Source organism: Pongo abelii, chromosome 13 (genome assembly GCF_028885655.2).
Source record: "Pongo abelii isolate AG06213 chromosome 13, NHGRI_mPonAbe1-v2.0_pri, whole genome shotgun sequence".
In the NCBI taxonomy this organism is placed as follows: Eukaryota; Metazoa; Chordata; class Mammalia; order Primates; family Hominidae; genus Pongo; species Pongo abelii.
In genome coordinates this window covers 82074876-82091188 of record NC_071998.2, presented here as the reverse complement: position 1 = coordinate 82091188, position 16313 = coordinate 82074876, and the positions used below count along the sequence as shown (strand labels likewise).

General features: G+C 49.0%; 1 protein-coding gene across 15 annotated transcripts in view; it reads right to left on the bottom strand.

The window, feature by feature from the left end:
- Positions 1 to 13470, bottom strand: part of SEMA4D (semaphorin 4D) — a 119121-nt gene extending 105651 nt beyond the window's left edge. For 6 of the 15 annotated variants that reach the window (XM_054520176.2, XM_054520179.2, XM_054520182.2 and 3 more), the window contains exons 1-2: positions 13272 to 13399; positions 3965 to 4031 (exon numbers count right to left, since the gene is read on the bottom strand). The gene's annotated coding sequence lies outside the window, so the exon portion shown is untranslated. Of the gene's footprint in view, positions 1 to 3964; positions 4032 to 13271 lie in introns of all 15 variants that reach the window. The other 9 variants (XM_054520178.2, XM_054520187.2, XM_054520185.2 and 6 more) reach the window with 5 other exon arrangements.
- Positions 13471 to 16313: the final 2843 nt, after the last annotated feature.

The window sequence follows — 16313 nt, the reverse complement described above, 5'->3', positions numbered from 1 at the left end:
TGTAGTATGGGGTGTTCGTGGTGTGATGTGTGGTGTATGTATGCAGTATATATGTAGTGTGTGTGTGGTGTGGTGTGTGTATGTAGTGTGGTGGCTGTGTGTGTGGTATGTGATGTGGTGTATGAATGTGTTGTGTGTTATGTGTGTGTGGTGTGGCAGGTATGTGTGACGTGTGTGGTATGGGGACTGTGTGGTGTGGTATGTGCATGTATTGTGTGGTGGGTGTGTGGTGTGTGGCTGTATTGTGTGGTGTGTGTGTAATGTGTGTATACTGGGTATTTGTGGTGTGGGGGGTATGTGTGTAGTGTGTGGTATGGGGTGTGTGGTGTGATGTGTATGTGTGTGTTTGGTGTGTGTGTACTGGGTGTGTGGTAGAGGGATATGTGTGTAGTATGTTGTGTGTGTGTGTGTGTGTGTTCTAGAGCTACATTTTTCAATCTTTTCCTTTGTATTTCTCCTTTGTGATTTCCATAACAAGTATTGTTGCAGAAAATCAGAGAAATGCAGACAAGCACCAAGGAGAAAACAGAAGGCACGTCATCAACTAAACATCTGACTCGCATTTTGGACATGGTCTAGGGCTTTCTAGGCAATTGTAAGTCCTTGCCGTGCATGTTGGTTCACAAACTGTTCTTAACACATGATGTATTATGCTGACTTCTCATCTCATTAGGCATATTTTACACTAGATTTTTAAAGAGTGACCAATGTTACTATGGCACATCCTGCCTAACTATTTCACTGTCAGTAGCTGCCCAGGTTATATCTGGATTTTCTATTTATAAACACTGAGAAACACACTTTTCAATAAATGCTTCTTAACATTCATGATTCTTTAAATAAACTAAATGTCTAGCTCATTCAGACTCCAATGGCCAAAGGGTACATGCGCCTTTAAAATCTTTAAAACATTAACCAGGCTGGGCACGGTGGCTCACACCTGTAATCCTAGTACTTTGGGAGGCCAAGACGGGAGGATCACCTGAGGTCGGGAGTTCAAGACCAGCCTGACCAACATGGAGAAACCCCATCTCTACTAAAAATACAAAATTAGCCGGGCATGGTGGCGCATGCCTGTAATCCTAGCTACTCGGGAGGCTGAGGCAGGAGAATCGCTTGAACCTGGGAGGCAGAGGTTGCAGCGAGCCGAGATCGCACCATTGCACTCCAGCCTGGGCAACAAGAGCAAAACTCCATCTCAAAAAAAAAAACACTAACCAACTGCCACCTCCTAGTGCATGCATTAGATGCTGGACCTCAGTACAGAGCATCGAATCACAACTCCTGGCTTCACCACTTCTTGGCTGAGCGGCTTCAAGAATAACATTCTTATTCTCTCTGTTCTCACCTGTAAACAAGAGGGGAGAACTGACCCAGTCTTACAGGACTGTGGTCAGAATTCCATGAGACAGATAGAAAGAGTTTGGCATATCATTTATAACAAGGTCACCATGAACGTCATCTAGCATTCTTGTCCCATAACTTCTTTCCCTTGTCTCCAATCTTTGTCTTTCCAATTCATCACTCTGAAATGCCAGAGTTACTCCTGAGACATCGATCTGATTGCTTTATTTACTGCTCAAATACCTGCACAATTATGCTGAGTGAAAGAAGCCAGACTCAAAGGCTACAATCTGTATAATTCCTTCTATATGAAATTCTGGAAAAGCCTAGAGGGATGGAAAACAGGTCAGTGGTTGCTAGGTCTGGGGAAAGGAAACTGACTACAAAGGGGCATAAGACGGAATTTTTGGAGTTACGAAAATTTTCCATACTTTGATTTGGTGATGGTTATATTTACCAAAACCACATGCATTAACCAAAACTCACAGAATGGTACATTTAACAGGAAAGATTTCACTCTATATAAAATTATAGCTCAATAAATCACACAAATAACCAGAACTGACTCAAACAGAAAGAGAAAATCTTCATAGTCCTATGTTAAGGAATTGAATTCACAATTAAAAGCTTCTCCATAAAGAAAACCCCAGACAGGCTGGGCACAGTGGCTCACACCTGTAAGCTCAGCACTTCAGAAGGCCAAAGTGGGAAGATGGCTTGAGGTTAGGAGTTCGAGGCCAGCCTGGGAATCATAGTGAAACTCTGTCTCTGCTAAAATTCAAAAAAATTAGCCAGGCATAGTGGCGCATGCTTGTAGTCCCAGCTACTCTGGAGGCTGAGGCAGGAAGATCACTTGAGCCCAGGAAGTCAAGGCTGCAGTGAGCTATGATTGAGCTATGATTGTACCACTGCACTCCAGCCTGGACAACATAGTGAGACCTTGTCTCCAAAAAGGGAAGGGAAGGGGAGGGAAGGGGAGGGCAAGAGAAGCCCAATCCTACAAAGACTATTCAAAAATAGTAAGAGGAACCACTTCTCAAATCATTGTGTGGGGCAAACTTTACTTTCATACCAATACAAAAGATAGTACCAGAAAAGAAAACGATATCCCTCATGACATAGCCACAAATATCCTTAATAAAATTGCAGCAAATCAAATCCAGCAATATATAAATATATATATAAAATATATAAAATAAATATATAAAAAAGATACATAATTACCAAGTGGGATTTGTGCCAGAAATGCAAGAATGATCTAACATTCAAAAGTTAACCAGTATAATTCACCATATTTACAAACAAAAAATGAAAAACCCTATGATCATCTCAACAGATACAGAAAAAGTATATGAGGAAATTCAACACCTACTCATGATAAACGCGCTCAACAAATTAAAAAACTTCCACCGCCTTGTAAAAGGCACTTCATATCTTTACCTAACATCATACTTAACAACAACAAAACTTGAAATTCTTCCTTCCTAAGATTGGGAACAGGCAAGAATGTCCACTTTTACCACTTCTATTAATCATTGTACTGAAAGTCCTAGAAGTGAAAGAAAAGAAGAAAAAGAAGTAAAAGGCATTCTAACTGGAAAGAAACCGGTCTTTATTCATAATCATCAGAATTATCTATATGAAAGATCTTGAGGGACTACAAAAAAAGCTACTTAAATAGCGACTTAGCAAAGTTCACAGGATAAACAAAAAATATAAAAAATCAATTGTATTTCTACATATCGCAATTAACAACTGGAAAATAAAATTTTTAAAATCCATGTATAAGAATACGAAACACTTATGAGTAAATCTGATAAAACATGTGCAAGACCTGTACACTCAAAACTACAAAACACTGCTGAAAGAAATAAAGGAAGATGAAAATAGAGGGAAATTCCATGCTCATTGGTCAAGAGACCAAATATTGTTACAATGTTTTTTCCCAAATTGATCTACGGAGTTAATACAATTCCAGCCAAAATCCAAGCAGGCTTGCTGTAGAAACTGACAAACTGATCTTAAGTATATAAGAAAATGCAAAGGATCTAGAATCGACACTACAATTTTGAAAATGAAGCAAAATTGTCATGCTACCTGACTTCAGGAGTTACTACAGAGACAGTGTGATACTGGGACCTATGAGGAATAAGCCATAATGGAACAGAACAGAATCCAGAAACAAAAGCACATAGATATGGTGAATTACTTTACAAACATGGTACCAACATAATTCACTGGAGAAAGAATAGGCTTGTTGTTGTTGTTTACTTTAAAACAAATGGTGTGAGAACAATTGGATGTCTACATGTAAAACAATGAACCTCAATCCTTAGCTCTTTCCATTAAAAATTAACTCCAAATGGATCACAGATCTTTTTTTTTTTTGAGAACAGAGTCTCGCTCTGTCACCCAGGCTGGAGTGCAATGGTGCGATCTCAGCTCATTGCAACCTCCACCTCCCGGGTTCAAGTGATTCTCCTGCCTCAGGCTCCCGAGAAGCTGGGATTACATACATGCACCATCACACCCGGCTAATTTTTGTACTTTTAGTAGAGACAGGGTTTCACCATATTGGCCAGGCTGGTCTCAAACTCCTGACCTCAGGTGTTCCACTCACCTCAGCCTCTCGAACTGTTGGGATTACAGGCATGAGCCACCACACCCAGCCGAAATGGATCTCAGATCTAAAAATAAAAGCTACAATTACCACATTTTCAGAAGAAAACACAGAACATCTTTATCACTCTGGGTTAGACAAAGATTTCTTAAATAGGGTACAAAAAACACAAACCATTAAAACAACTTAAAACCAAAAAGTCTGCCCATTGAAAGATATAACTGATAAAAAGGCAAGACATAGATTAAGAGAAAATATTTGCAATACAAATATCTGACAAAGGGTCTGAGTCAAGAATATGTAAAGAACACTTACAACTCACATGTAAGAAGACAACCCAATTAAAAAGTGATCAAAGGATCTGAATAGACACTTCACAAAATAATATACACAAATAGCTAATAAGCACATGAAAAGACGCTCAACTAAAACTGCACGGATACAGCACTACCACATTTCCACTAGAATAGCTAAAATTAATAAGACTGACAACAGCAAGTGTTGGCACAGACGTAAACCAACTGCAACTCTCATGCATTAGCAGTGGGAACGTAAAATGATACAAGCGCTTTGCAAAGCAGTTTGCCAGATTTTTAATTAAGTTAAACATCTACTTACCATGAAACCCTGTAATTCCACTTGTAGGTAGTTACACAGGAGAAATAAAAACATATGTCCACGCTAAGATTTGCCCACGAATGCTCACAGCAAGTCTTATATCATCTTTTATTGTGGTAAAATACTCGTAAGATAAAATTTACCATTTTAAAGCGTATAATCCAGTGGCATTTAGTACATTCGCAATGTTATGTAACCATCACCCCTATCTAGTTCCAGACCTCAAAAGGAACCCCAATGCATATTAAGTGTTCACTTCCCATTCCCCCACCGCCCCAGCCCCTGGCAACCACTAACGTGTTTTCTGTCTGGAAAGATCCACCCATTCTGAACATTTCATATCAATGAAATAATACAATATGCAGCTATTAATCTGTGCCTGGCTACCTTCACCTAGAATAATGTTTTTGAGGTTAATTCACATTGTAGCATGTATCAGCGCTTCACTCCTTTTTATGGCTGAATCATAGGCCATGTATGAATATACCACATTTAGCTTACCCATTCATCCACTGCTGGACATCTGGGTTTCCGTCCTTTGGCTACTGGAATAGTGCCACTGTGAACAGCCGTGTATAAGTTTTTGTGTGAGTCCCTGCTTTCAGTTCCTTTAGGTATATACCTAGGAGTGGGAGTGCTAGGTCATATGGTAATTCTGTATTTAACTTTTTGAGGAATCTCCAAACTTTTTTCCAAAACAGCTACACCATTTTACATTTCTATCTGGAGTGTATAAGGGTTCTAATTTCTTCATAACCTCACCTACGCTTGTTATTTCCCTCCACCCCCCCTTTTTTTTTTTAATTAAAGCTAGTAGGGTACAAGGTGGTATCTCACTGTGGCTTTGATTCACATTTCCCTAACAACTAATGATGTTAAGCACCTTCTCACATGTTTATTGGCCGTTTGTATATCACCTTTACTGACACATTTCCCCATGTTTTAACTGGCAGTTTTTGTGGTTGAGTTGTAGCTCCCAGCACTTTGATTCACAATAATCCAGAAGAGGAAACAATCCAAACGTCCACCAACTATTCAGCAATAAAAAGACATGAAGTGCCGGTATGCACAGCAACATGTAAGAATCTCAAAAACATTATGCAGTGTGAAAGGAGCTAGACACAAAGAGTATGCAGATGGTCCCCCATTTACAATGGTTTCATTTATGATTTTTTTGGCTTTACAACGGTGTGAAAGCCATTCGAATCCAGTAGAAACGGTACTGCGAGTATCCACACAACCATTCTGCTTTTCACTGTCAGTGCAGCATTCAATAAATTATATTCAACACTTTATTATAAAAAAGGCTTTGTGTTAGATGACTCTGCCCAACTGTAGGCTAATATAAGTGTTCTGTGCACGCTGAAGTTGGGCTAGCCTAAGGTATGCTTTTGGGCGGGTCAGGTGTATCAAACACATTTTTGACTTATGATATCTTCAACTTAATGATGGGTTTATGATTAGGATGTAATCCCATCACAAGTCTAGTAGCAACTGTCAAATATATGCTCCCACTTTGAAAGTACTGAAGAAATAAATCCAATCTATAATAATCTAATCTATGCAGATCAGTAATTGCTGGGAAGAGGGGGTTGAGTGAAAAGGGGCAACAGGGAAATTTAGGGGGATTCTCAGGGCCATATGGTCTCTGTGGCAACTGCTCATCTCTGCTGCAATAGCATAAAAGCAGCCATAGATGATTCTGAAATAAACTGGCCCAGCACACTTGACCTGCAGGCCTAAGCTTACCAAAACCTGGTCTATATCCTGATTATGGTGTCAGTCACATGGCTATCTACATGTGTCAAAACTCAGTTAACTGTGTGTTTGAAGTGAATACATTTTGTCATAATTCATGTCAATAAAACTGAGTAGGACAGCATTGCCTCTAGTGGGACTCCATGTGGAAAGCACCCCAAGTCTAAGGTGCATCCAACCTAGGGACCGCCACTTTCTCCCCATGGTTCTGTCCCACCCACTCCCAAGTGTTGGCCTGTCTTAGGGCAGCAGTTCAAAAGCCTCTGGGGAGCCTGTTAAAACAGATGGCTGAGGCTGGGCACCGTGGTTCACACCTGTAATCCCAGCACTTTGGGAGGCCGAGGAGGGTGGATCACCTGAGCTCAGGAGATCGAGACCATCCTGGGCAACATGGTGAAACGCTGTCTCTATTAAAATACAAAAAATTAGTTGCGCATGGTGGCATGTGCCTGTGGTCCCACCTACTCAGGAGGCTGAGGTAGGGGAATGGCTTGAACCCAGGAGGCAGAGGTTGCAGTGAGCCGAGATCATACCACTGCACGCCAGACTGGCGACAGAGCAAGACTCTGTCTCAAAAACAACAACAACAACAAAAAACAGATGGCTGGTCCCACCCCACAGTTCCAGATGCCAGGGAGACTCTGCATTTCCCAGGGGTGCAATGCCGCTGGTGCGGGGACCACTCTCAGAGAGGCACACTCCCATTCCTCCAGCGTTCAGCCCACGTGGAACTGAGAGTCAGTGTTGCAGGCAAAATGCAGGCCATCCCTGCCCGGCCTGGAGACAATGCCAGCACTCACTAAGGTGATAAGGAAAATGCTCACAGTCCACCAGCAATGGGACAGCCCCACACATCTGTGGGCCCCAGGGCCAAGAGGAGGTACAGCACACACCGAGAGTCAACAGCAGCTCATGGGGACACTCCACTGAAGGGGCGGCCCCACCCAGTCTCTGTCCCTCCCACCCACCTCACAGCTTTCTCCTGCTCTGCTCCATCCTTCTCTTCAGGATGCAAACCTTGCAAGCGGGCCTCCCTCAGCCCTATCTGCCCATGACACCCCTCTACTTCCCCACTGCCCTTCACAGCAGCAAAATTCTTGAAAAAGCAATAGGGTCCTGCTGTCCCAAATTCCCCTCCTTCCTTCTCTCAAGAAACTCACCCCATACTTCAGCCCACCATCCCAGACCACGTGGATAAACCCCAGGTTGTCTTCAATTCCCACCTTCGTGACCTCTGTTGTCACCCTCCCTCTCACGCAAGCTGCATGTGGCCTCCAGGATGCCCTCAGGCCCCTCTGGTTATTCCCTACCTCGCTGGCCGCACCTTCTTGGTTTCTTGCTCCAGGCTCAGTCCTCGGACCTCTTCTCTTCTCCATCTACCTCAACTCCCTAGTGGTCTCATCCAAACTCCCTTTCAAAATGTCATCTCTATAGCTATAACATATTGCCAAGATTAGGGTCCCAGCTCAGAGCACTCCCCCAAACTCCAGATCCCTTCCTCCAACTTCCTCCTCCCCACCTCCACTGGGACACTTCAGTAGGGCTCTCACCTGTACTATCTTGAGAGCCACACCATCCCTCTGAATCCTCACAACTGCTCCCCTGCAGACCTCAGTCTCAGAGTGCTGGCAACTCTACCCTTCCAACACCCGATCCAAGACTCTTGGGTCATCCTGGACCCCTTGCTTGCTGCAACAGCCCTCACGGGATCCATCACAGTCCTGTTGGCTCCGTCTTCACAGAACACCTGCAATCAGCCTGCCTCCCACCCGAGGAGGCTGCCCAAGCTCCTGCAAGGCCCGCCCCGCACCGCCATCCTACCATTGCTCATGTGTGCCTAAGTGTCCCCTCACCACTCCTCACCTCCCCTACATCTAGGGCTCAGCAAGGCACAGGAGCCACCTGATTTTAAATCACAACCACCCTCTCAACGAACCACTGGCCCCTTAAGCGGCTAGACCTAGAACTATCTATCTCCCCTCTCATTAGCCTCCCATCTCCCTCCACTTGACCATATTCCCCGGCACCCCCAGCCATGACTGACATTCAATACATGTTTTCTGGGGAAGCAGTGAAACTTCATCAAGCAGACAAGTGCAAGAGTTGGGAGGGCCCTGAAAGGTAAGCAGTTCCTTCAGGTCAGGAACCTAAGACACAGGAGCATCACCCACCAGGGACCAAACGTGCCGGCACTGTGACCTGCCCAGATGGCTCAGCTCCTTGTGGGCCCTCAGAAGGAGAGGGCTATACAGGATAAGTGTGATCCAGATGGGGGAAAAGAATGTGCATCCACCCACTGGGTGGTTCTGTGCAGGCGCAAAGGCAGGCGGCTCCTGGCAGCACAACAATGAACATGTGCCAAGACCCTCAGCCTCAAAGATGGCCCAGGGCTCAGAGCCCCGCCACAGCCCTGCTGCAGCACCGGGCTGTGCCCTCACAGCACATGGCACACACCGGTCAGGAACAACAACAAACAAAAGCTCCTAAACTCACAGTGAGAACCAAGCGGGTCAACTGCAGGCCTAACGGGAAACTTTGTCCTTCCAAACAAAATCAAAACACACATACAAATCAGAAGGCCCAGCAAACACCCAAATTCTACATCAAGGCAAATCACGTTCTGGCTGCTCAAGCAACTCTAATTTCTTGCAACAGATCAGGAAAATACAAAAACTGTTACAATTCTAAGCAACTTCTACTTTTTACTTTGTAGACTTCTATGCAGCACGCACCACTTACGTTTTTGCTATAGCTTAGGTTACTTAACATATCCTCTACTAAATGGAAGAAGAAAACAAAGACACCGCAGAAATGCTGGAACAAGCCCCAGGTCCAGGTTAGCCAGCCAGCAATGGGGACCCCCCCGGCGCAGGCTCCGGACCAGACTTGGCCTTTGTTTCTGTACTGAGTGTTAAGGATGACCCTTCTGCGGCTGGACTGTACTATTATTTAATTGTCAGGGTCTTTGTCTTGTCTCCCCTAATGCTGATAGTAGCGTATTGATTTCTATCCTTCATAGCCCACAAAGCACATATTCAGAGGGTCAATAACTATTGATTCATTGATTGCCTCATGGAAGCCAATTCATCTGTTATTAAGATGTGTAGAAACATGAACTTCCACAAATCAAATTCTATTTAAAATGCCAGAGGAAAGTATATGACCTAATGAAGACCACTTTTTGAAAATTCATTTTGTAATTCCAAAAATTATTCTTTGTAACAGAAACAAACCATACATAAGTACAAAAAGAAGACAAAGTACAGGTTCCCTCTTCCTCTTCCCTCTCCTCCCCCAACACACACTCACTCACATTCACACACACCCCATCTTTGCTAACTGTGGAGTGCTGCTTTCACTCAGGGCTGAGTCCCTAGAGCCTGGGGCAGCCAGCGCCTGGCACCAGGTCCACACAGGCGGCTCCATAATGATCTGCTGAATACCAGGTGTGTGTCCTTCCAGATGGGCTTCCGTGCTGAGCGCCTGCACTTGTGCATGGAGAGGGCACATTCTCTGTAGTCTACACTAAGGAGTGACGTTTCTACTTAATAGACTGGCACATCTTTTAAAGTAAACCTTTGAATGATGCCATCATGAAGTAAAGAATCCAATGGCATGTTTTACAGGGAGGAATTGGAGATCTCCAATTATTATTAACTTTTCATGATAGAGAATTTTCAAAGTGCACGGAAGTAGCCAGAACAGAACAAAGAACCCAGGTACTCTCATCCAGACCCCAAACTGTCCACTCAGACCATCTCGCCCCTCCTCATCCCCTCTGCTTCCCCACCCCGCACTAATCTGAGGCAGATCCCAAACATCATTTCATCTACCAACACTCGGTATCTATCGCTAAAGAGTGAAGGTTATTCTAACATAACCACGATGCTGTGATTAAGGAATTCCTTAAAATCATCATTCACTCCACAAAAGTCCATGAGATACATCAATAGCCTAGTTTTCAAAGGAGTGATGCTTGGATCAAATGCTGATCCAAGTGACAGCTCTGGATCAGGCTTTGATCGAAGCCAGAAATCTTGGGATGCCACTTAGATGTGATCCAGGGCAGGGATGCAGTCATTGCTTTCATGGGCAGCATCTGAAACTTCTGGACCAAATAATAGGACCCTGCCTGCCCCCCACTGAGGCTTGCACAGGTGCTGTGGGAAGGTGGCTGCTGATGCCCCAGGTGTAGCAGCAAGGCAGTAGAAAGCTGGGGCCCCTGCTGTGACACCCCCAGGTAAAGGCAGATTCACTCAGGGAGGGTCACAGAAGCTGGAAAAGTGAGCCACAAGCAGCAAAGCAATTTGCTTATCCCAAGGATCGCCTTAACTAGTGCGCCGAAAACACCACCCAGCTTCCAGGGAAGGCCCTGGCACACCCTCTCCACCTGACTGAATCAGCGGCTTATCCTCCAGCAGCCCTGGACCCTGGATGGCAATGGTGATGGGGATGGGGATGCAATGGGCAGGGCTGAGGAGCTGCACCTGCCAAGCCCAGGGCGGACCCTGGCCCAGGGAAGAGAGGACCCACCCCAGGTGCCTCTGCCACCTCCCTTCTCACCTTCTAGTCTTCTTCCTGGAATTGTTCAAGTTCAAAGAAGAAATAACTGCCCTGGTTGGGAACAGCAGGCAGCAGCCTTTCTCTCAGCAACTAAGCTCCATAGTCAGCCAATGGCACGTTTATTTCTATATTTTCACGTGGCAAGTTTCATCCCCATGGGTCCTAGCTCCAACCCTGGAGCTCTGGCTCCAGGGGTCAGGAGGAGAATCTGCAACCGCCCTCCTGGACCTGCCCATCCCTCCCTCCCCAACAGAAATGGAACCAAGAGAGGCAGAAGCCTGAACAGGCTCAATGCAGAAGCACAGAAGATAGAGAAAACCATTGATCTTTGCAATGCATTATTGATTTTGCTGTTGTGCTGGCAGCAGCGGACGTTCCCTCCCTCCTCAGTCAAAGCCGGCCATTAGCGTGCACTCCCAAGCTTTGGCCTAGACACACCCACTTGGTGTGGGGAAAGCGGCTCTAGGTAACATCTGCCTCCAGCGGTCCACATGGAGAGGACTGTCCACAAGTGGATGATGTCACCAAGGACATCTCCCTGGCCCCAGACCCACTGGACATCAAATGCAACATGGTCGCTGGTCTTGCACTCTAAACCTCAGCCCAGGACCCCAGGCACTCAGGGGGGTCTGTGCAAGGCTGCATTTTCAACAGACTCTGGGTGTGCTTGTCAGGAGGTCGGCCCCCTCCCATGGAGTCCCTCCCTTGAGCTGTGCTGTAAGACCTTGGGCTGGCATGGCAGCTGGGGCTCTGCATCCCCACGGTGGCCTTTTGCCTGTCTGCACTATGAAATATAGCCACTGAGTTCCTCCGTCTACCAACTCCTAAGCGGCCCACCCTCCTGGGACCCCAGGGCTGCTCCTGGCACCAGTGATGTGTTTTTATTTCTTTCTTTGACTCGCTGAGTGTACCACGTACACTTTTCTCAGTCTGAAGGTCTGGCCTTATGGGAGGGCAGTCTTTGCTCACAGAAACAGGCCAGTGCATCCCTCATCCTCCCACCCCAGCCTCCCTGATGGGTATGCTGAGCCCGCCTGCTTTCTTCTTCTGGCTGACAACTACCAAGACATGATATACACAGACACCAACTGTCAAAATGACAATCAGGGCATTATCATCTCTACCAGAATCCTGCCCCCGCACTGGCCAGAGCTGCCTGTTTCTGGGACACAGTAAACATTCCCAAATAACCTCGCCTGGGCAGCCAGCAGGCAGGCCCCAGGCCTAGGACACATATGAGGTGACAGGCCACTGGTGTCACGTCACCCCCAGGAAAGGAAACTTCCGTTCCGTGGCGCCTAGTGGATTTGAAAAGACTCAGAACAGCAGGGTGAGATGCTTGGCCCCAGGCCCCACGTCCAGCTTGGCCTTCGGGGGCCTGGCCACCCACGAGCCTGGGATGTGCTCAACACAGAGTGAGGTTTTCAAAACAAAAGCAAAGCAACTTCATGTGGAAAACGTTCCGGAAAGCAGAACCCAGCCCTCGACACCAGGCCTCATTTGACGCAAACTGCCCACCTACACACTCCCATTCACCCACTCCCCCACCTACCCCCCAAAATACTAAGCCAGATAAATAAAGAGGGCAACCACGAGTTCAACTCTCCTTTACACGTTTTTACTGGCATAACCCCAGTAGAGCCAGCCCCTTGCAGCTCACTAGGCGGCTGCAACAGGTGCAGCCCAAGCTAAGGCTTATGGTTCTCCTGGGCTGTTCTAGAATAATGCAACCAAAACCCGAAAGGAAACCGAGGCCTGCAGCACTCACTGCCAAGGCGGCGACCTGACCACTGCGGCCCAACCTGCCCCACCTGTCTGAGTGCGCGGCGCCGGGTCCAGTGCACAGGGTCGGCGGCCTCCGCGACCAAAATAGAAGCCCGCGGGGGCCCGGCCAGAGCCCGGCTGGCCGGAGTGGGGCCTGACCTGGCGGGGCCGGACCGGGCGGGCCGGGGCGCGACGGGGCCTGGCCGAGCGCGCCGCCCCCTCCCTGGCCCGGGTCTGCAGCGCGCCCCCGCTCCCCCGCGCCCAGAGAAGCCACCTGCGCGCAGGGACTGGGGAGGCAACCGGGAAAGGAAGAAGGCCGGGGAGGGATCCTAGAGGGGTCCAGGGGGTCGGAGGGGTCCAGGGAGGGGTCCGGGTAGGTGTCTCTCGGAGGCGTCCCAGGAGGGGCCCCGGGGGGATCCAGGAAGGAGTCCAGGGGTCCGGGGGATCCCAGAAGGAGGCTCCTGCAGGGGTTCGGGGAGGGCCCCGAGGGTCCGGTGAGGAGCCTAGGGGTGTGGAGTGGAGGCTCCGCGGAGGATCCAGGCCGCCCCCAGCGCACCTGCCCGGCCCCGCGCGTCCTCCCTCCCGAGCCAGCCCGGCAGCTTACCTGGAGCGCGCGTCCTGCCCGCGGCGGCTCCCGGCCGGGCGATTTCGGGCGCCAGGAATGGCGGCGGCGGGAGGCGGCCGGGCCGGAGAGGGGGTGGCGGGGAGGCCCGGCGGCGGCGGCGGCGGCGGCGGCGGCGGCGGCTGGGATGCTGCGGCGCGCGAGGGCGCTGAGGCCGGCGCGGGGACTGAGGGCGCGGGGCGGGCGCGCAGGCCCCTCCTCCGCTCCCCCTCCCTTCCCGCCTCCTCCCCTTTCCCTTCCCCTCCCCCTTCTTCTCTTCCCTCCCCTGGCCCCGCCCCTTTCTTCCTCCTCCCTCCTCCTCCCCCGTGCTCACCTCCCTCCTTCCCTTCCCCCAACCTTTCTTTTCCTCCCTTTTCTTTTTCCTCCTCTTTCTTCACCTTCGCAACACTCTTCCACCTCTCTTCCCTTCTCCCCACTTTTGCTCCCCACTCCTTCCTCCTCACCTCCCATCTCTCTTGCCTCCCCGCCAGGCCCAGAGGGTTGTCCCTCAGCCCTGGCTTGGTCTCTGCTGAGTCAAGCACCCATTCCCAGGACCAAGAGGTGCCCTGTCACCCTCTTCCTCACCAGCTCTTAATAGACAAGCTTGCCCCTTCTGGGGTCCTGGATGAACCCCACCCTTTCCAGGCCTCCCCCAAATCCCCCAGTTTTTTTTCACCCCCAGACCCTGGGCCAGCTCTTCTGGGAACCTGACCTGCAGTGTGGGTGAGGCACGTGGCACCTAGAACACTTGGCTGCTGACTTTGGGCAAGAATATTTCACACCAGGCTGCTCCCATTCCCCAGGGGAGGGGCTGGCACCACCTGGAGTCTTGGTTTCCCTGAACCCCCGTGCTAGCCTTTTGCCAAACGTTCATCATTTTCCACTCTAGATGGCAAATGGTCCTCCTGTGAGGCTGCTGGTGAGACATGTTTGTGACTAGCCCATGGGTTTGGGGATCTGGGGGCCCTCAGAGATGGTGCTGCTCCATCCAGACCTCTTCCCTCTGCCCCCAGGAGAGGTGACAGGGCTCGCACAGTGACTGGCCAGGCTGGCAGGCCTATTGAGGAACACAGTCCTGAGAAGGGGACACAGTTTCTAATGGAGCCAGCTAGGATTTCCCCTAAATGTGACGAGTTGGGGAGCCCCTCTCCAGGCCAGGTGATACCTCCCTGGACTACAGACTGCTGTTGAGGGGCAGGGGCCCTGAGGCTGTTTTCGTGCTGAGCACTGGCTCTGAGAGCCAGAGTTTACAAATGAAGCCAGTCCCAGGCCCAACAGTCACAGAGTTAAAGGCCCAACAGTCACAGAGTTCCCTTCTGGGGCCTCCTGTGGTTTCTGTGGTTCAGTGCTGGAGCTCTGAGAATAGGGCTTGGGCCCAGCAAAGGCTAAAATGGCAAAGCTGGTGTCAAGCAGGGTGGGGTGGAGCACGCACCCCCTCCTCCCTCTATGGCATGGCAGCCACCACCCTCCTGCTGAAGAATCCGGACCTGGAATCTGATAGACTCCCTTGACTCACAGCTCTGCAGTTTCCAAATAACCTCGGGCCTCAGCCCTCTGTACCCCGCACCATGAGGACACTGTGGTCGTCCTGGAGGGTTTGGGGAGCACGGAGAGAGAATGGCAGGTAAAGCCCGCTGCACTGTGTGCTCGGGTTCAGTGCTAGTGACTATTACAGGAAAAAACTAGAGAAGTCTTTTCCAAGCTCTTTTCCAATTGTAGGGGTCCATGAATCCATGTTCCACATCCCATTTGGATTGAAACATAACGGGAACAGATTAGGACAGAACTGGTTTAACAGCATTCTATGCCCAAGGAGTAATGCACGCTTAGGATCTACACATGCAAGCATTGCACAGATTGGGGGGTGGGGGACTCTCTTTTATTCCTCACTAGTCAGACACATCTAGAATACCATGCCCTTGCTTGGTGTCTAAGGCAGCCAGCAGTATCCCGTGGGAGGGGAGTTGACCCACCAGGAGTCTTCAGTCTAGAAAATCAATGTGTGGAGCACAAGACAGAAGAACCCCAATATTCTCAAAACTGTCCCGGGAAGAAGGATTACTCCGTGGTGTTATGAAGGGCAGAATGAGGACAGACGGGTGGAAATTAGATGAGAAAGTGGATTCCTGCCTATCGTGGGCGCTTTCTGACAGACCTCACTGCGGAGGAGCCGGCTGCCCCTACGGGAGCGTGCCCTTCAGAGCCAGCGTCTAGACAGGCCTGGGGCCACCTTGGGAACACACTGCAGGGAGGGGACTGGCAGGAGAGGGGTGTGCTTCTCAACAACTGCTGAATCCTCTCCTGGCTTTTAGACCCACATGCTCAGAATCTGATAGAGGGCAGCCCAGGGCAAAGAAGAGACTTTGCATGGCTGTCCTGGGGCCCACACTTCTGGCATCATGACCTTCCAGAATCCTGTCCTCTGTAGCCTGTTTCCTAATGCATGCAGAAGAACATGAGAGAATTCAGTAAAAACTCCAAAAAGCTTTCTGCAATGCCCAGGCTGCGAACACAAGGGCTTCTTTGCACAGTGCTTATATAAAATTGCCCCCAAACATGTTTATTGCATTCATGAAGGAGACAGGGCTCTTAGTTGTAAGCGACAGAACTTCAGCTCATACTATTGGCTCACTTGCATCCAAAGATGCCCCGGGTACCATTAGAACCGGGACTTGGATGCCATTATTAGGTCTTCCTCTTCCCTCCTCTCTGACCCTCTTACCTATTCCCTTCTCTCAGCATGATTGCCCATGTCTCCCAAAGTGACCAAGCTTGCCTTTTTATTCTTGTTTTCCACTTTGTCATGGGACATTTCAAACATAGATATAAAAGTAGCAGGCCGGGCGCGGTGGCTCACGCCTGTAATCCCAGCACTTTGGGAGGCTGAGGCAGATGGATCACCTGAGGTCAGGAGTTCAAGACCAGCCTCGCCAACATGGTGAAACCCCGTCTCTACTAAAAATACAAAAATTAGGTGGGCGTGGTGGCACACACCTGTAATCCCAGCTACTCAGGAGGCTGAGGCAGGAGAACCACTTGAACCCG